The 20,544-nt window shown below is 39.1% G+C and overlaps 1 protein-coding gene across 1 annotated transcript in view; it reads left to right on the top strand.

Annotated features, from left to right (window-relative positions):
- Positions 1-20,544, top strand: part of C24H12orf50 (chromosome 24 C12orf50 homolog) — a 101,908-nt gene that overhangs the window by 27,617 nt on the left and 53,747 nt on the right. The window lies entirely within an intron of this gene.

The raw sequence follows: 20,544 nt of genomic DNA, 5'->3' as shown, positions 1-20,544 counted from the left end.
CACACTGTTTTCTTATTGTCTGTGAGATCCTCTGCAATGTGTGTTTTGCTTTTTTGCGTTTTTAATCCAGAAACAAATCTATTCTTAGTACTATAGTAAAAATATTTCTAAAACATACTAAGACAAAAACAATTCGATGGGGTATACTTCTAGACATTAAACGAAAAAAAAAAACGTGCCGCAGAATTCAAAATGCATTTTTATTTTTCTTTTTAAAATTCTGATTTAATAATTTATACTCTGTAGGCATGCAGCCCTAGAGAATTCTAGCCCTGGGCACTGTAACTCTGCATATAGCCAAGTAAATGGTTTTCATGTGATTTTTCCATGGGGAAATAATTTCAAATTTGCTTCCTTTTGACACCCAGAAAAATTCTTTTTCTCCTTCTGTTGCATACTTGGCTAATATATTTAAAGGACATAAAATGTCTTAGCACCATACTGATTAATTCTCAATAGGAACGAAATGGCTTTATCCAAGATGTCTATTTTAAATTAAGTCAAAAATATTTATTGGTAGGTGGTCTGGGTTATTTTTACTCACTATTGGAAGAAGCTAATTCTATTTAAATAAGAGTACATTTGGAATCATCTTCAAACTAACACTATGCAATTATAAACTTAGCTTTGTAAAATATATTGATATGCTATATTAATGCACCATGCATATATATAATATGTTAATGTTTATATTATTTATTTATCCCTTCCAGAATAGCTTAAGATTCAGATTTTGTTATTTGCCAGACCACAGTAGTTTTCTGGTAAATGCTTCACTTATTTGCAGCAAAACCAGCCCTTGAGCGTAGCGTTGCTGAGTCCTGTGATGGAAGTGCTCCAGCATGACTGGCTTAACGCAACTAAAGTAGAATCACTGATCCCAAAGTCAGGAAGAAGTGTACATCACTGATTTTTTTTTTTTTTTTGTGCTGGAAAGAGCCTGCTCTGGCATATTCTGCTTATGTTTTTTTCTGGGTTATAATCATACAACTTTAATGCTGGAGCATAGCTTAAAATAAAAATAAAAATAATTCATTTGGAGTGGCTAATACATATATCCAGCTTTTATTCAACATGTTAGAGGCCTCTCTCCAGCACTTTATTGATATTTTCATTTATTTATCACCAATTTTTACACTGTAATAACAGCTTTCTAAAGGGAAAGGCCTTTTTGATTTTTAGTTCTTATTGATTCTTATTGAGTCAAATGGAAAATCAAAGACTGGAGATTACAGTTCAGTGGTGTGGATGTTGTCCAGCATGTGTGATGATGGAAAAAATTTTAAAAACATCTTACTATGTTTTAGCGAGGTATAGCGGTCTTTTTCTTTTTTTCCTTTTTTTTTTTTCTGTATTCTGCTTGTCTAGTCTGCACACTGCACATTTTGTTAGTGGTCGAGACATGGGCAGTTCTTTGCCCAAAGACCATTTTTACCAAGAAGAAAAGCTCTAAGTGGAGTGTCTTCGGTACTCAACATTCTCTTGGAATAGATTGGTGTTGCCAGTAGTAATTATGTCTCACGTAAACAGAGACCTAAGTTGTTTAAATGCCATATCCTACAGTTCTTTGAAGAGGTTGAAAATTACCTATCTATGCTGAATACAATCTCTATGTATCTAAAGAACCTGATTAGTCTAACTATGACAAACATGGATGTTTATTGACCTATAATTTTTAAAACCTATATAGCTTAAAGACCAAGGCTTCATATTAGAATATTATACAATCTTTAAACAATGTGCAGCAAATGAGAACAATGACCTCAAAATGTAAACAAAATAAGTATTTTGGTTAGAGATAGAAATGTATAATGCAATATGATAATTGTATCCTAAAATTGTATCAATATACAAAGTGTCTTAAGCAGGGATAGAAACATGCATGCATACAATATGACAAAATAACTTTGCACAAGTATACAAATATTGTGAACAGAAATAGGAGCGTATTTAATATAACAAGTATAATTTGAATTTATATCTATATACAAAATCCATATCAATGTTAATTGTCTATAAATAATAGCTCACAAGTACTTACTCTTTTACTCACTATTCTTGTTAGTGGGAGACCTTCTGGGCTGGTCCTGAAAGGCGATCCCTGGGGGCCAGATTTAGACAATTACAATAAAGTAGTACCACACTAGCTCAGAATGGAGTATAATAAAGGGTTTTTTTTTTTTATTTAGGGGTAGACTCACAGATCAACAGCCCTCTGCAAGATTGGAGAACAGGAACCCAATCCAGTAGCCAAGAGGCTGCACATGTTTTTTTTTACAACCCTTTCATATAGTACATGTGGCCACGCCCAGAGTGGTCCAGTATCTTAAAGGCTACTGGTTGAAGAGGTTCCCACAGCAACCATATTGTGTTGTTCCATAGTACAGTGTATGGTTTTCAACCAGGGGGTTGAGAGAGTCCTTGGAGATTGGAAAGAATCCCTCTTGTTTTCCAGTGAGGACATTATCAGAGACAATCAGATTGGAAACACTCTTTGCAGATGGATTCAAACGTGAATAGACTGTTGGGAGGTGAAGGGGCATGCGGGTCATGTGGGTCACATCTTTGAGGGCCATTGAAGCCTGTGACCCCCAACAATGGCAAGATATCCCCAATGGTGCAGTAGTGCCACTTATCTTCGAGGAAAGCCATCAATTGGCTAATTGGCCTTGAGGTTCAGTCAATAGCAGGAAACTTATGCCTGGTACTGTAAACCTAGCAAAGAACCTGAGGCTAGAGAGGTCGTGGACCCTGGAAGAGAGCCTAAAACTACCATTTCCCTAAATCATTATGGGCTCCCACTCCTCCCAGGTCTATCCTTGTGTCCCCCCCCCCCCAAACTACACAAAATCTAATTTGTATTGCTCAGATACTCATTGGAGCATGATCAAACTCTCAGTGTCCAGCCCGTTAAGAAAACTGAGTTCTCCCTCCCACCCCCACTACAAACAATCAAGAGGTATACTTCAGCATCTTTATTACTGTTTTTATGGCCTCTCTTCAATGGCTTCCTGTCTGAACCATTTCCTTGATCTTTTTACTATTTTTTGTGGGGTGTGTGTGGCAGGAAGAGGTTGTCACAAAAGCTTGTAACATCTCTCATTCTCAATTATGAGCCCAAAGTCATCTATACCGCTGCAAACGAAGCATCCTTGGCCATAACAGCCAATGTCAGCATGTCTCATGGACTTCCACATGGCCTCCCATGGCAGTGGGAACCATGGACATCAATACAATCCCTGGTGGTGGCACAGACCAGCAGCAGCATTGATCAAGGATATCAACAGGGCCTGTGGTAGCAGTACAGTCATGGACATCAACTAAGTCTCCTTTGGCTGCTCTGATCAAAAGTTTTCCAAAGGAAACGCTCTAAGGAAACGGAGGTTTGAGGCCGGGGGTTAGCTCAAATCTGCTTAACGTTTAGATATGCTCGTGGGAATTTCAAGGCCTTATGGGGTATTATGTTTGCTTGAGAAGTCACTCAGAGTTCACACTAGGTGAGGGGGATGGGACATAGAATTAGATGAGCAGGGGAGGTGGGGGCCAGTTCTAGAAGTTAGCTTTTCTCTGAGAGAGGAGGGAAGGCATTTGAAAGGTTTGAGAGAAGAAATGCTGCAGTCCACTTTCCACTTCTGAGGGACTATAGTGATTACTGAGGCTAAAGGATTCTAGGTGGGAGGGAGCTGTGGCTTCAGGAGACCATGTAAAACTTAACACCATGACCCAGAGACCCAGAGACCAGGTATGAAGATCAAGAAGTTGTTATGAGTATGAAATGATTGAATTCTTGTGTGCTTAATTGTAGGCAGAGTTTTCCTGTCCTGACCACCTGGTCCCAAATGAACACACAGAGGCTTATATTAATTACAAATGCTCTGACAACAGCAAACTCTTACATTTAAATTAACCTTTATTTTTAGTTATGATTTACCACATGGCTCATGATTGGTAACTTCATTTTCTACATGTCCTGCTTGCTCCGTGGCTGGATGGTGTCTCCCCTTGACTCTCCTGACTCTTCCCTTCTTCCCATCATTCTCTCTACCTCAGGCCGTCTCACCCAATCGCTTCTTGCCCTACTCTTGGCCAATCATTTTTTATTTTTAAATTAACAATGAGCATAATCCACAGCACTTAATCGTATAGTCCAAGATTTTCTCATGGAATTACTGAGGAAGAAAGACATGAAGGTTAATTAAAAGGGTTTTAGTTTGAGCAAAGGGAGGAGCCGAGACTGTGGGAAGAGTATGGAGTTGGTTTGCAGCTGTGTTCAGTTTTAAGTACATCCAAGTAGGTAGGAGGAGACAGTTTAGAAGGTACAGTGCTTGCCTTGCAAATATAGGGCCAGAGTTTGAACCCAGGGAAATGCTACAAACCTAAAAAACAAACAAAACAACAACAAAATCCTTGGTGTGGTAGTACATGCTTGTAATCTCAGTGGGCTGGAGACGAGGCGATGCTTAAGGCTTACTGGCCAGCTAGCCTAGTCTACTCCATGAGTTCCAGGGGAGATAGGAGGTCCTGTCTCAAGAAACAAGGTGAACAGTGTCCAAGAAAAAATGTGAAGTTGATGCATGGTCACCACACACACACACATGGGCAGGGAGGATGTTGGGGGAGGGAGGGGATGATGAAAGGAGCAAGAAGAGAGGGAGAGAGAGAGGCAGAGACAGAGCAAAAAAAAAATGCCTGATGACAATTGGAAATCTTTGTGGATATATCTTACAAGAATACAAAAAAGTATTCAGTTCTTACAAAGCTACCAGCATTTACTGTGCTATTTACTACTTAAAGTATAATCATTTATTTCAGAACATAGACCTTATAAAATTAGATCCTAGTAACAACAGAGACAAACCCACAAGGACAGCTTGGAAAGAATAGGATTGAAAACATGGAAGCTAAAAACTACCAGAATCAAATAGAACTGCTTCCAGCAGGACCAACAGTTGCAAAGATTACAAAGGTAGAAAGTGTTCTTACACATGGCCTCCTGATAGGAATAGTCACAAGGACTCCTTCAGACTCATAAATTTACACAGAGGCCTCCACAATGCTGTCTCTATACCACAACCTGTCTGCAAACAAGAATATTTGTTCCATAGCCACCTGCTCAACCTGAGACTGCTTTTCCAGCCCTTTCATTAAACATCATGATACGGATTGTTGTTTCAAAACATTTGGTGTGATTCTTATTTTTGCTTAAAAACTTTCCGATTTGCCTCTGAGTGCAGCAATAGCTTACTATGACGCATGCATTCCTGTTGCAATGCTGTTCCCAAATAAATATCACCGTTCTTTGGAGAGTCCCAGGATTTGTCAGAAGTTGAAGAAAATATCCACGTTCCAAACGCTAGAGGTCAGCACTGTCACAGAAACGGAGCACACATCTAGCCTGCCTTCCCAACAAGACATTTTGTTTGGACACATTTTTTCCTACCTCACCGATGCTAGCAGTAGGAGTATTCAGATATGAAAATAAACAAAGCATAACCTTTTCATCGAAGAGACTTTATAGAAAAAAAATAGTTTGTTTTCATAAGGATTCGAAGGAGCTATAACATAGCTTGGGGGCTTCTATACTATCTGAAAATAAAAACATAAAGATGGGTAGAACAGGGGACACGCCAAGGCATATTTTCCTCTTGATGCCTTGCTAGCAGCAATGAATTGCATTTTGTTAGAGAAGAGGGCAGGCTATGTTGTCCCGGTTCATATTTGGTATTCCTCTCCGAGGCTAGGCTGCGGCTTTGGTGTATGTTCCTCTTCAAAAAAAAGGTGACATTGTCGCCCATAGCCTTACAAAAATCAGCCGTTGCTGGAGAGACCAGCAAGTCATGAATGCTTGAGATGGGGTGAGATCCTTCTTTCCATCAGGGGACAGAGGAGGATGAAAAAAGCAAAATGAGAAAAGAAATAGGGTCAGGAAGAAAGAATAATAAAACGGAAATAACAAGTGTGAAAATGTTGGGAAAAGAAATATCTATATGCTACAGTAGGAATTAAAGGGGAGCACAATTGTGCACAACTGGGAGTGTGTTTTGTTATTAGAAAAATATAAATTATTTATAAAAATAAAAAATTAAAATATTTTTACTTATAAAAATAAATAAAATATAAAATTAATATCCAGGAGCCTGCGAATTTTTAATTTTGAGTTGAAGGATGTTGTCCAATGGAGTTTTCCATATTGAGTTATGATACGATAAGTCAATGAAGAAGTGTGTGTGTGTGTGTGTGTGTGCGTTGTGCGTGTGTTTGCATGTGGCAACAAAAGTCAAACCCAGAGAGAAGCACATGCACGCACACACACATGCACACACGCACACACACAGGGTGGCTGTGGAAGAAAGAGCCACAGACTGAAAGATAATTGTTCATGTTCCAGTTCCATGTCATTTTCTAGGCAACAGTTGGCTGTAAATAGATTAATTTAATACATGCTTTCTGACAACAGTGTTTATAAACGGTATGTTCACCACATGGGCTCATCATGTAGAAAACTCACTGCCCCGTTTTCTTAGCGGAATAGAGAAGGCTGTAAATATGCTTTTATTTTCTTTGTATTTGAAGTTGATAATATAATTACACCATTTCCCTTTCTTCCCTCCTAACCTTTCTATCTGTACATGAACCTCTCACACCAGTGCCTGAATTACACAAGCTTGTAATAAAGTTTTAACTCTCTCTTTTTTAATTTTCATAAATTTATTAAAAAACCAATTGCAATGACATTGGGATCACCTGTACTCTCCCCTTTCTGGTGGGGAGACCCACATAGTTGAGTCTCAAAGGGAAATCAGGACATTATTATCAAGCACCCTGTAGCAGGTGCAGTGTCTAGTCACTGGCGTGTCCCATTACTAGTGCAATTAAAATATATACATTTCATTTTTCTTTCTCCTTTCTATTTTCTTACTAATGTTTCTATTACACAACCAAGTTCTGTGGACTGGAAATAATACGGGAGGTCAAAACAAATCGGTCTCTGCTCTTTGCAAGTTCTGGAGGCATGTGAAAGCCACAGATTACATAACCACGCTAACGAATTATAGTATAAAGGGAGCTATTTGGAGCTATAGCATATAGTTCAGAATGTGACCCAGGGCATCTCAAGAGGCCTGTTTGTGCGACTTTTGCTGGAGAGACATCAACACACATCTAATTCATCCCACATCGGACACTAGCAACAGACAAAAGAAATGAATTCACCCAAGTCTGACTTAATAAATCAGTGAGTTTGTTGAGATTACTTACAGAATCATAATGAGCAGTGACTTACAGAAAGATCATGCTGGTGGTGGTGGCACATGCCTTTAATCCCAGCATTTGGGAGGCAGAGGCAGGCAGAGCTCTGTGAGTTCGAGACCCGTGTGGTCCAAAATGCTGGAGTGTCTGTGCTCCCCACAAAGTTGTTTACTGCTTGTAGCGGTTTGAATGAGAAATGGTCCCCTGCCCCCAGCATCATAGTAACAGGCATTTGAGCACGTGGGCCCCAGTTGTTAGTGATGTTTGGGAGGTCTAGGTGGTGGAGCCTTGCTTGAAGAAGCACATCACTAGAGGGGTAGACGTTGAGATTAAAAGCCTTGCACAGCTTCCAGTTGCCGCTTTCTCTCTGCTTCACGCTGAAGGTTCAAGATGTGAGCTCTCACCTTCTGGCTTCTGTCGCCATCTTTGCTGCTGTGCCTTCCAGCTGTGATATAAAAGGCTTAGCCTCTGGAATCGCAAGCCCAATATATTCTTCCTTCTGTAACTAGCTCTGGATCATGGGATTTTTGTTGCAGCCCACAGAAACTGAACTGATACACTGCCTTTATCTCTTTGGGAGAGGCTCTGAGACTCCTTCAAGCCTCAGGGGCCTACGGCATTTAAGTTGCGTTTATGTCCTAAGTTTTAAGGCTTCCATTTGGAGGAAAAGGTTACATGAAAACGTCCATGGGAAATTTCCGCATCTGTGGAGAAGCTCTGAGACTTTACCTTTTCATAATTCCTTACTTTGTACCCACTTTCAACATTAAAAAAAATGGTCAAGAGCGCTGGTTAAATTTTAAGGTTCTTTTCTTTAAATTTATGCATCTCCATGTATCTGTGTGAGGGTTTGTGTGCAGGTACAGTGGCTATGGAGGCCAGAAGAAGGGACCAGATTCCTTAAAATAGGGGTTACAGGTGGCTGTCAACCATCAAACATGGTAGTGCCAACAAACCAAAGTCTTTAAGAGCAGTAACTGCTCTGAACCACTGAGCCATCTCTTTGTCTTCTGAGCTAATTAGAATTAAACGCCAACTTGCCACAACTGGGAATAGAGCATCAGCTGAAGAAGTTTTTAAATCAAGTTACCCTTGTGTATGTCCACGGGGATTTCCCTGGTTGTTAACTGATGTAGAAGAGCTGACCTGCTGTGTGCAGCACGAGGAGCTGACCTACTGTGTCACCAGCTCATGTGCTCTGTCCTGAACTAGGCAAGGCAAGAGGAGGCTACATGAACAAAAGCAGATGCAGGCAGCCTGTATGCATTCATTCTTCTCCACTCTTGACTGTAGATGCAATGTGACTAGCAGCTTGAGTTCCAGCTTTGACTTCTCCTCAGTGATGAAAATGAAGCTATAAACCAAATAAACTCTTTCTCTTCCAAACTACTCCTCTTTGTTAGGACATTTGTCACGGCAGCAGGAATGAAAAGAGGACAGTTCCTTTTGCTGTTCTCCTGTTCCCACTGAAGGAATAATTTTTATATGCTATGACACAGGGAGAAAATAGTAATGAGAAATGTTCTCTTTAAGTTTCTCGTCTTTCTCTGTTTGGAATTTATGTCTGCTACTTGGTGGCTTCTGTCTTTTCCTGTAGAGAACAGAAACAACGACAAAATTCATTGCCCGTTCAATGTCCTGAGAATTAAAAAGATGTTTTTCTTAGATCTTACCACCACCACTTGACAATTTACAAAAGACTGAGCTGGACATTGGGAGGACAAAGAATACACCTCCAGTCTGCGAACAGCTGCCAGGTAATACGGGTGGACCATGACCACTGCTGTATATCTTTTTGCCAAAGACAAGTGGAGGTTACAGAGTTTACCCCTAGCAACCTCTTAAATAAATGAAGGCGAAGTCATCAGACAGCCGTATCAGTGAAGGGAGCTTTTGGCTGTGCCTTAATACTTAATACTTGTACAGAAGTAAAAGAAACTCGTCGAAGCCCCTTGCCTGACCTCTCTAATGGTTTCATTATTCGTTTTATAACTTTAGAAAAATGTTCAATCCATCTTTAGGGCCTGTGGCAAAGACTTTTAGCTGCCCTTGGAAATCCATTCTCTCCTTTTTTCCCCAGCATAAAGCTAAACTACATTTAATAGCCTCCTTTGCAGTTAGGTGAGGACATGTGACCAAGCTCTAGGCTATCACCAGAGTGATGGATGTTCTTCTAGGACTGGCACATAAAGTATGCTAAGCTGCTCCTTCATGTTCTCTTTCTTCTATGACCTTATGGGATCTCAGTCTCCAGATGAAATGGAAGGCACATGCCTGGATCATGGCAAGGCCTTTGTAAGTTTGAGTCCTTAATTAATTATGTAGAACTTGCTCTCCAGTCTTATTCTAACAGACATCTTTTGGGGATTCTTGCAAGAAAAAGAAAGATATTTCTCATTCATCAACCACAGAATTTTGAGGTTTTTTTTTACCTGTTGTTTATAGTTCCACTGTACTAATTAGGATACTGCTTCATGTAAAGTAAGATTCAGTTATGATTGTAAAACACTGTTAAGACATTTTTCCATCCAGAGTATTCTTCAGAAGGAAAAGGTAACAGAATTTGATTATCATTGCTGTAATTCATTTTTTTTTTTAAAAAAAAACTCATATATTTTATCTTGGACCTCAATTTCCCCTCCCTCTTCTCCTCCCACTAGACCTCCCCCAGCCTACATCCCTTCTCCCACAGATACACTCTTCCTCCTTTCTCTTCAGAAAAGGGTGGATTTTCTATTGATATCAATCAAACATGGCATATCAAGTTATAATATAACTAGGCACCTTCATTCTACATTAAGGCAACCCAGTAGGAGGAAAAGGGTCCCAAAAGCAGGCAAACGAGTCAGAGATAGCCCATGCTATTAGTATTACTAATAGCCAATACTATTAGTATTACCATAGGAACCTCAAGCTAGGCAACCATAACATAGTCACAGAGGATGGAGATCAGAAAGTCAGAGTCACACAGGTTCCCTGATTGTCAGTTCAGTCTCTATGAGCCCTTCTGGGCCCTGGATAGTTGATTGTGGGGTGGTGTCTTGTGGTGTCTTCACCCCTCTGCCTCCTATTATTCTTCCTTGCTCTCTTCTGCAGGATTTCCTGAGCTTCGCCTATTGTTTGACTGTGGGTCTCTGCATGTGCTTCCATCAGTTGCTGAATGAAGCTTCTCTGGTGACAATTATGTTAGACCCTGGTCTGGTTGCATAAAATGTCAAACTCAGAATCTGTACCCTCCATTACTTGTCCTCTTTCACAGTGCTCAGAGCAGCTGCAAGTATAACACGTTGCTTACAAGAAATTCAGGATCTGAGGGTTCACAGCTCCCAACAATCTGCTTTATAAAGTCCTATGGCTCTTCAGAGATGTAGTGAACATGGGGTGTGAGGTAAGGCAAAAAAAACCTCATGTGGGTGGTAATCTATGTCTCAACACTATGTTAGGGGGATTCTTGTAACAATTCTCACATTATCAGAGTTATAAATAAATACAGCAGATACAAGAAAATCTACCATGCTTTGAAATATTTGCCATAGCATTGGATATTTATTTCATTGCTCTGTAATATGTAGTCAGAGACTGCTTGTTTGTTTCCTGACTGCCCATACCTGAAATAATCACACAGAAGCTAAATTAATTAAAACACTGCTTGGCCTATTAGCTCAGGCTTCTTATTAACCTACTCTTACATCTTAAATTAACCCATTTTATTATTTTATATTTTACCATGAGGCTCATGATTTACTGGTAAGGTTCCCAGGCATCTGTCTCCTTTGGGGGCTTTGTGACAGAGGTTTCTGTCCTGCCTGGTCCCACAGCTGTTTAGTCCCAAAGAAATACACAGAGGGATGCATTAATTATAAACTGGTTGGCCTATTATCTCAGGCTTCTTATTAACTAACTCTTACATCTTATATTAACCCATAATTCTTGTCTGTGTTAGCTACGTGGGTCGGTATCTTTATCAGCGAGGCATTCTCATTTTGCCTGCAGACTGAGTTATTGCTCTTCCCAGAATTCTCCTGTTCTGGTTGCCCTGCCTATACTTCCTGCCTGGCTACTGGCCAATCAGTGTTTTATTAAGCCAATACAAGAGCATTGTTCCACAGTAGTAATGCTATAATAAACATGTCTGAACTTTTCTATTTCAGAGCAAGGATCTTCCAATATCATTGCGTTATAATAAATGACAGAATTTTGTCACTTTTATTGGGTGAGTATCACTCATTTGTGGCACATTTATTTCTCCATACATCCATCACTGGACACTTACTTCCATATCTTGGTTATTGTGAGTACTGCCGCCAATCACATTGAACAAGTATCATTTTGGCATTCTGGTTTCATGTACTTTGGGTGTTTAACAGGTTGTTGGAAGAAAGTATCTTTTAGTATTTTTCCTACTTTTGAATTTTTTAAAGGAGCTTCTAATTTTTATCATAATAATAACAGACTCTTTTGGTGTCCAGCTTATGAGTGCTTCTTTACATTTTATTTTTACCATAGTGACTGGAGAGAATGGATCAAACGTTGCCCTAAACTGTAGCCCATGTTTCTAATCTAGTCTGTTGCCTACAGTTATAAGTAAAAATGTTTTGGAAAACAGTTGTATTTCCATATCACATACAGCTTTTTCAGATTTCCTAGGTGGAGCTAACAGTGAGACTCAGATGATGACCATTAAAGCCAACGTTATTCGCTACCTGGTTCTTTATAGGAGGATATTTTCTGTCCCTTTGTTCTAATTCTTTCTCATACTGAAATTTTTATGACTGTGTAAATCTGGAGTTCAGGGCACTTTCTTCTGGAAACTTCTCCTGCAGCAATGCCAATAACATTTAAAATTTACTATTCATCAAGAGAAATAAAGAAACCATAATCTTTGTTAGTTTTTACCTTGAATCTCTATTTTTTTTCTATTCATAAAAATAAAATGATAAATAAGAGCTTAAAGAGTGTAAATGCTACCAAAGTCCTTACATTTGTTTGGACTTAAATGCACACTAAGAATATAAAAGCTGGCTTGATTTTTTTTTTTTCTGCCAGAAGGAAGACAGTGAAATTCACAACAGGACACAATAGAACCCAGAATTCTGATTTCTGTCAGTTTTTTGGTTATAAAAGTAGACAGAAGCAAACGCTGGGAAAGAAATCACCCTGAGAAATCTTCCACCCCCGAGCCTGCAATGTTTCAAGTCTGTAGGTTGGCGAACGCTTACTATTTCTTATTCTGAGGCTCTGGGTACCCACCCGCCGCTTGATTTAAGGCATTAGAAAAGCGATCAGCTTGCTATGTGATGAAATTGCTGCAGAATAAACAGCCTCATGAGTCTAGCACTTCTGAACTTTTATTGTATTACTCAGCCCTTTAGTTTTCCTCGCCCTTTGCTGGCTTCCCAGGGCTTCCCAGCATCTGCTCCTAGCCTTGGATATTAATGATGGTGATCAGCAAGCTCTGGAGAACGCTGTTTTAGAAGGCCACGCTGCCAAAATCTCCTTATAACTCTCCCAAGTTTCTTGGGGGTTTTTGTTTGTTTAGATCTTTTTCCCCTCTCCCTCTATAGAAGTTTGATTTACCGTTCCCATTCCTACTTACATTTTCTCCCCGGCTGACACCTTGAATTAAGGTTGTTATTTAATCACCGTTTTTTTCCCCCCTTTTAGATAATCTTATTTTTGCACACTGCAGGAGGAGCCTGTTCTGCAATATGTTGGCGTAACACGCAACGTCCAACGATTCCTCTATCCTCAATTCAAACATTTTGAGTACTGTCCAAACCAGAAGCACTCTGGACACGCTTATGATATTAGTCTTTGAAGACATGTTAACTCTACAGAAAAATCAAAAATGTTAAAAATAGTTGAGTGGTGAGGCAGGAATAGAATAGGCTCTAATGATGGGGTCTGAAAAGATAAAATTAAGGCTATCTGAAAAAGGATTTCTCCAGCTTTACAGCCATGACTTGTATCTCTCTAGTGTAGTCTCAGAGAGTAGCTCATGAAAACTGAAAAGCTCTTTGTAAGTCATGGAATCTGGTGGTTTGTTATTCATATTCCTCATGACCTGCTCAAGATAATATCCATCATGCTGTACCTCTCTGAAGATAGCGTATTCCTCAGGGATGGACAGCTCAGAGCTCAGAGGAGGGGCTGCTGCCATAGCTTTGAAGAAGCGTGTTAGTTGCATCCTCATAACAAACACGTGGGATAATCAACTTAGAGAAGGTTGGTTTGGGCTCATAGCTTTGGAAATTTCACTGTGAAATCTGCTTTCCGAAAACTGTGTCTTGGGTTTAACCAGTTTGAACGTTATGATAAGAAAATTGTTGATAAAGCTGCTCACCTCAAGGTGGCTAGGAAGCAGAGAAAAAGTGGAAGATGCTGGAGTCCCCGTATTCCCTTCAAGAGCATACCACCATTTTTTATATATATATACACATATATTTTATATATTTATATATAATTATTTGAAATTTATTTATATTTGTTATATATGTATATGCACGTATAATATTACAATTTGTATACATATTTCTAATTATATTTTTCTACATATAAGGCAGATATATTAAGTTACATATAATATGTACCTTACAATTACACACACACACACACACACACACACACACACACACACACACCCTGTAAGAAACCTCTCCTTTTAAATGCATCACCATCTTGCAACAGAGTGACAGAGTCTGGAAGATGAGGAGACCAATTCTATAACACATGGAAGTCTTTAGGGGACAGACGGTGTTATTCTTAATGAAGTTAATTCTGAGAGTGCTAGCAAAATTGAGAATAGGACGCAGTTAACTTACTTCCTCGGGAACTGAGAGCGTTATGGTCTGATCAAGAAAGTAAGACAAGGGCTGGAGAGATGGCTTAGAGGTTAAGAGCATTGCCTGCTCTTCCAAAGGTCCCGAGTTCAATTCCCAGCAACCACATGGTGGCTCACAACCATCTGTAATGAGACAGAATATTGTATACATAATAAATAGATAAATAAATATTTAAAAAAAAAGAAAGTAAGACAAACGGCCATCTTGGAAGCAGTACATAGAGAGACTTAAGGAGTCGGATTTCTTTGGTCTCTCTCTCTCTCTCTAACTTCTCAGTCTCTTCTTGTAAATGGGTAAAAGCTGCCTCTGCTGGGATGAAGAAGCCACTTGATTGACATGATGCCCCCAGATGTTGGGAAACTCATGAAAAGGCAGAGAAGGACAGGCAAGAGCTAGATGCTCCTTTGGGCTCATTTTAGTTTAACCTCCTAGCGTTTAGTCTTCCATGTTATCAAAATTATAACATGGCCGGTTTATGCCTAAGTATATTGGTCTTCAAAGCCTCATAAAAACCAGAGTTGAGTAAGACTGGTTTGGAGAAAAGGGACAATAACTAAGTAGCATAAAGCATAATTATTTCCCCCACAAAGTTCTGTTACGTTTCAGGGATGGTATTGAAATTATAACTACAAAGGAATGTGAAATACTTTCCAAGTAAGTGTTCTCTGGATCTTTTGTCTAACTAAGAGTTTATCTTTGTCTAACCAAGAGTGATAAAAGGAGGAAATAGCATGGCTCTATAGGCATGTGGTAGACCATGTCTTCATGAATAGTCTGTATTATTGCATGTTATTTAAGTGTGCTTGGGACTAAATAATGAATATAAAAAAAAGTAAAGTTGCAATAGTTTTACACAGCAACGTGCCCATTTCTTATTCTCTGTTTATCTTGTGCTTCAGAGCACTGCAATCCTCTGGGTAGAAGGTGAGACGTAAAAATACATAAAGTAAGCTAAGCACCTTTGATTAAGAAAGGAATAGTGAACATATGCTTGCAATTCTTCTCCATGCATGAAAGCCTCAGTGTGGTTTCTGTTTATTTTATCGGCCTAAATGTTATGCAGTTGGCTGTCATCTGGAGCGTCAGTTGGTGTAGCACACAAATGGCTTGCTTTCTCATTTCCCACAGGCAATATTTGTAATGGCAACATTATGTGTCCAGAATTCAAGATAAGCAAGAGGAGAGAAGGGGGAGGGGAGCTATTGCAACAGGAGCCACCAATTTCATTGTCAAGTGTTCTTCATTTAGATGACATGGAGGAGGCAACAAAGCAAGATTGTATATATATATATATATATATATATATGTATATATATGTATGTATATATATTATAATAAATATAAAGGGTTATGAAATAAATAGATCAAAATTATTCTAAACTTTGAGAAACATAATTCATCTCAGAGATTTAACAGAACTGGTGCACTGTGGGAAGATGAAAGGCTAGGTAGACCAGTTAGCTACAAAGTGACCAATCCATTTCTCCAGTGCTGCATGATGAGGTGTGGAAGCTACGTTATGAGTACTATTTTCCTTGCCATCTATCTATGACAACATAAAACACAGATGTTAGCAACCGAGTCTGAAACGAAAAGACTCTTCAAAGGCTTTCCTCTTTAGTTCAAACAGTTTATTCAGATTATTGTTTTGACATTTTAAAAATATCTTGAGGATGAAATTGACCACCAATGTACCTTTAACTACTTCAAAGAAAATATCTTCTACTCTGAACCTTGTAAGTGGGAAATTTTGGATAAAGCATATTTCTGAGCCCTAGTTTCTTTTGTAAAATGAAGATGAGAAAAGCAACGGTGTTAAATAATTGTTCGAAACCCCAACTTACACACAATGTTCTAGGAAAGTAGCTATTTTTGTATGTCTTCGTAATTCTATTATTATTCTTATTAACATTATAATTAGTGATAGAAGCCATTGTTATATATTGTTAAGTACCTCCATTATTTTTTTTTTTTTGTAGCCAAGTGTATACTTTCGACTAAAAGCAGTACTTGTTTTTCTGGCCCATGTGTCTTGCCTGAAGGAGCAACAAGCTGGAGAAAATAACAGCTCTAATAAGGAAAGTGAGCAGGAAGTTGTTTGGCAGCTGTTCTGTGTAGTGCCAACACGCTGCTAGGCAGCATTCTGTCTCCAGATTGAATTCACCTGCTGAGTGGTGTTCATGTGGGCCAATTTGGTTTGCGTGTCTGATGTAACACATTTGGGATCAAGTATACATTTAAAATTCAAATTTCCATCCTCAAGAAATAATTATGACCATGGAATAGCCATTTGTATTATTGCACATTAGCCATCACCTGACAACTCATTTAAAAATGATACTTGACCCGAGTGACTGTTGAGGAATATGTTACAGTATTCTTATTGTTGGTTCAACACTTGAGAATTTGAACTTTGAGCACTGAAAAATAATGACTGATTCCCAATTTATTCGTATTAAATCCCAGGATACTGCAAGAGCTTGTGGGCAGTCCGTGAATGACTTGTAGAGGCTTTTTGATCTCTCTGATGAATAACACACTTGGGAAATACCTAGGCAAAGTAGAAAGCTGGGGCTCACAACAATGCAGCAAGGTGGAAATAATTTGGGAAAACTTTGTCAGGTTTTGGCTAGATTGTTTCAACTAATTGGTGATCTGTTTCCTGAAATGTCAAATAACTGTGACATGTTGAAAGGATGTGTTTGGCTTTAGCCACTTGCAAGTGAAGTTCCAGGGCTCTAGTGCGTCTCATGTGCCAGGACTGTGACTAATATACGCTGTTATTGCTGCTGGGAAATGAGGTCATTCTTTGATTATCTCCTTTTGGTAATTTAAAAAAAAATGTCTTCCCACTCGGTATTCACAGAGTAGGATTTTCTTCTCTCCTCTATTTCTGAGCATATAGGAACTATATAGTGACATTTATTGCATTAAAATTTGCACAGCTGACCTAGAAATTGTGAATTTGCTAAGTAATTTGATAATTTTAGGGGAGTCAAGAGTGCCTTGGCTAAGTGACTAAGGAATCAACAGAAATGAAATGTGTGTGTGGTATTGTGGTATTTAAATCCACTAGAATTGTGGCAATAGTGTTATGCTGTGGAAGCAAGCTAAAGGAACAGGTGTCCATCAGTAAGTCTGAATAACTGCCCCATGTTCTAACTCACCTGTCTGTCTCTGCACAAATTCATGTATTCCTTCTAGTTACAGCTCCTTCTCTAATACAAATATGACCACATCAATGTGTTGCTTAAATCTTCTTAGTGAGTCCATGTACCTCCTGAACGCTATTCACTATGTTTCCATGTGTCTCTCCTGCCTTTGGCCACTTTGCTTCTACTTGACATCTTAAAAAATACCCCATAGAACATCTCCTGCCTTTTTCCTGGCTAGATTCATTGTCCACTTAACTTTCCATAGTAAAAAAATATTATTACAAATGACTGAATACTACTTGCTGCATTTTGCCTACAACTAGACAGACATTTAAATCAAGCCACATTAGTGACCACTGTTGCTAGGATATATGATGCTAGCCTTGGTGTCTTGTCCATGGCTTAGAAGTAGATTTTGTGTCTTCCCACAGATGGCTTCCATAATTCTTTCTTTTGTCTCTTTATCCACAGTAGCACACAGTGATAATACTGGTGTTGCTTAGCATTCACGACTCTGAAAAATATCGCAGTGACCTGACTCAAGGTACAGTGTTATTCAGGTCCATCCTACCGATGTCCTGTAGGCAAACAGACTTAGTGTTCCTAGGAAACTTACTGTAATTTAAGGGAAGTGTCTGTCTTGATTTTAATGAAGAATAAAAATGTAAATGTTTAAACTATGGGATTATTCCAGGTGTTCAGTCAGTTGGGCCCAAATGATTCAAGTGTGTCCTCCCAAGATTATGTGAAAAAAAAACATCTAATACTGCATATTATGACTTAAAAAGGGAAAAATATGGAAGACTTTAAGTCCAATGATGATCTGGGATTCTATAAGGAAGCAGGCTAAGTAAACCCAGAGTCAGTAAACAGTCCTCATGGCTTTTGTATCAGCTCCTATCTCTTGGTTCCTGCCCACTGTGATTTCCTATTTCAGCCTCTCTCAATAGACTATGATTGAGGAAATAGTCAAAAATCATTTTCCTCCACAAGTTGCGTTTGGTCATGGTGTTTATCATGCATTAGAAACCCTAAGACAGTAACTAATATAGAACTGCTAACATTGAAGTTGGGTGTTGTGATAAATACGACCAGGTAGCTTTTATGCTTTTCAACTATCCTGTGGGAGAATTTGGCACACTGGTCAAGAAAATCCTTTGAATGGTAGAAGCAGAGCTGAATGGGCCATTTTGTTGAGAACTTGGAAGGTAAGAATGGTAAGTCATTGGACAGTAGAGGCCTTGCTTTTGAATTTTCAGAGGGTAACCAGATTCAATCAGAAATAGAACTAGGGAACATTCATGTGATAGTTTGTGAAAGAAACTAACTGTGTCCTCAGAAGTTGAAACATTGAATTTAAGAGTACTGGAGGAATTCCACATAAGTCAGTTAATGATGGATATGCTATAGCTCTTTCCTTTACAGAATTGACAATATAGTTTCAACAGAAAACATTATGTATGGGATTTCATTTTAAATTCTGTGTGTGCATGCGTGCCTCTGCATGTGAGGATGTGTGTGTGCCCACGGAGGGCAGAAACTTCAGATCTCCTTGGATCTGGTGTCACAAATGCCCACAGATTCCAAAGAAGATGCTGTGCACACTGAACTCAAGTCCTCTGTAAGCTTGATACCCTTAACCACCGACCTTTATAAGGTTTGTTTATTTTGTTTTAATTTTACACAGAAAGATATCACTTTGAGAAAGGGGCTTTGGGATTTTGAGTAGTACTGACACTATTACAGACTATGACAATTTTAAAGGATGAACTTACAACATTTGGCATTATGAGGTAGCCATGAACTTATGCCAGGTAGTGAGCAGAACGTGGTGGTTTGAATGACAAATGTCCCCAATAAGTTCATATATTTGAACACTTGTTCACCAGTTGGAGGAGCCGTTGGGGAAAAGTTGTGAGAGCTGCAGGAGTTGCAGCTTTGCTGAGGAAACAAGTCACTGGAGCCTGGATTCGAAGGTGTAGAGCCTGACCACATTTCTTGTTCTCTCTCCATGCTTTTTATATGCAGATAATAATATCATCAGTCAGCCTCCAGTTTCTGTCTCCACGTCTTCCCTGTGTGGTGTCATGCATTCCCCATCCCCCAGTAACTGTAAGACAGAACTCTTCTTTCTAAATACATACATACATACATACATAAATTCTTGTTGCCAATTGATTTTAAAATTACATGACTTTTTTTTAAAACCACTTCTAATAAAGAACTACACTTTTTATTATATAAATGAAAGTGGGTGATTTGGATCTGATTAATTAGAAGTAGTAAGATGTTGCAGGAGGTCCTTCCGCTCCTCCAGCCTATAGCCGCTGAGATACCAGCCCATTGGGGCGTGGTCTCTCTCCCTTTAAAAAAGTGGCCTCTTCCCTCTCCTCTCTCTCTTCACTTCCTGCTCCACCAACGACTAGGCTCCCTTCCTGGTTGCGCAGAGGGCTGACGGTCATCTGTAAGTTTTTTCCCCTTTAAATAAATACCACCCTATTAATCATAATTCCAAACTGCTGTGGCATTGTTTGTGACTTACGCCTTCAGTAAGATATGTGAGGGACCATTACTGACTTGTGCCATTTACTTCATGGCTTAGCAGTTAAAAGCACTGCCTGGTCTTCCAAAGGTCCTGAGTTCAGCTCCCAGCAACCACATGGTGGCTCACAAGCATCTGTAATGAGATCTGGTGCTCTTTTGAGGAAGAGACCTGTTCATCAATCTAAACCATGAAACCCAATATGGACAAGTTCAACAAAACCATTATATACGGGTTGCCCGTGCATGCTTCAGCATTGCCAGGGCATAAATTTGGTTAGTCGTTTGGATCAAACTTTCACATTTATGCAAACCCCCAATCACTGGGTTTTAGTTGTTGCATTTGTTTGTTTTTTTATCATGGATCCCTTAAGTTAGACAATAAATTTGTTACAGAGGCTTTTGAACAAGCTGTGAATTGCAACTGTGCTAATCTATTAAGAACTAATTTATGTCTACTTTTCCTAAAGTAGGCTCTTTTTATAGCCGCGTTAGTCAGTTCTCATGAGAAAGCTCCCTCTTCATCAGGAATCTTATCATAAATGAATGAAACTCTCCTCTTACCCGCTTCTATTCTATACCATCTGCGTCTACTCAATAGTCATCGAATACTGTCTTTGCTATCAGCTTGAATGTAGGAGTCCTCTAAGTTCTGTTGAATTTTTTTAGGTAAGTTTTAGCTAAAGTTGATTCCCTAAAGATTTCTGAACCTGTTTCTTTCCCTTTTATTGATATTAATGTGTGATATATTTATTCTT

Source organism: Microtus ochrogaster, chromosome 24, assembly GCF_000317375.1.
Source record: "Microtus ochrogaster isolate Prairie Vole_2 chromosome 24, MicOch1.0, whole genome shotgun sequence".
In the NCBI taxonomy this organism is placed as follows: domain Eukaryota; kingdom Metazoa; phylum Chordata; class Mammalia; order Rodentia; family Cricetidae; genus Microtus; species Microtus ochrogaster.
This window is presented reverse-complemented; position numbering and strand designations above follow the sequence as displayed.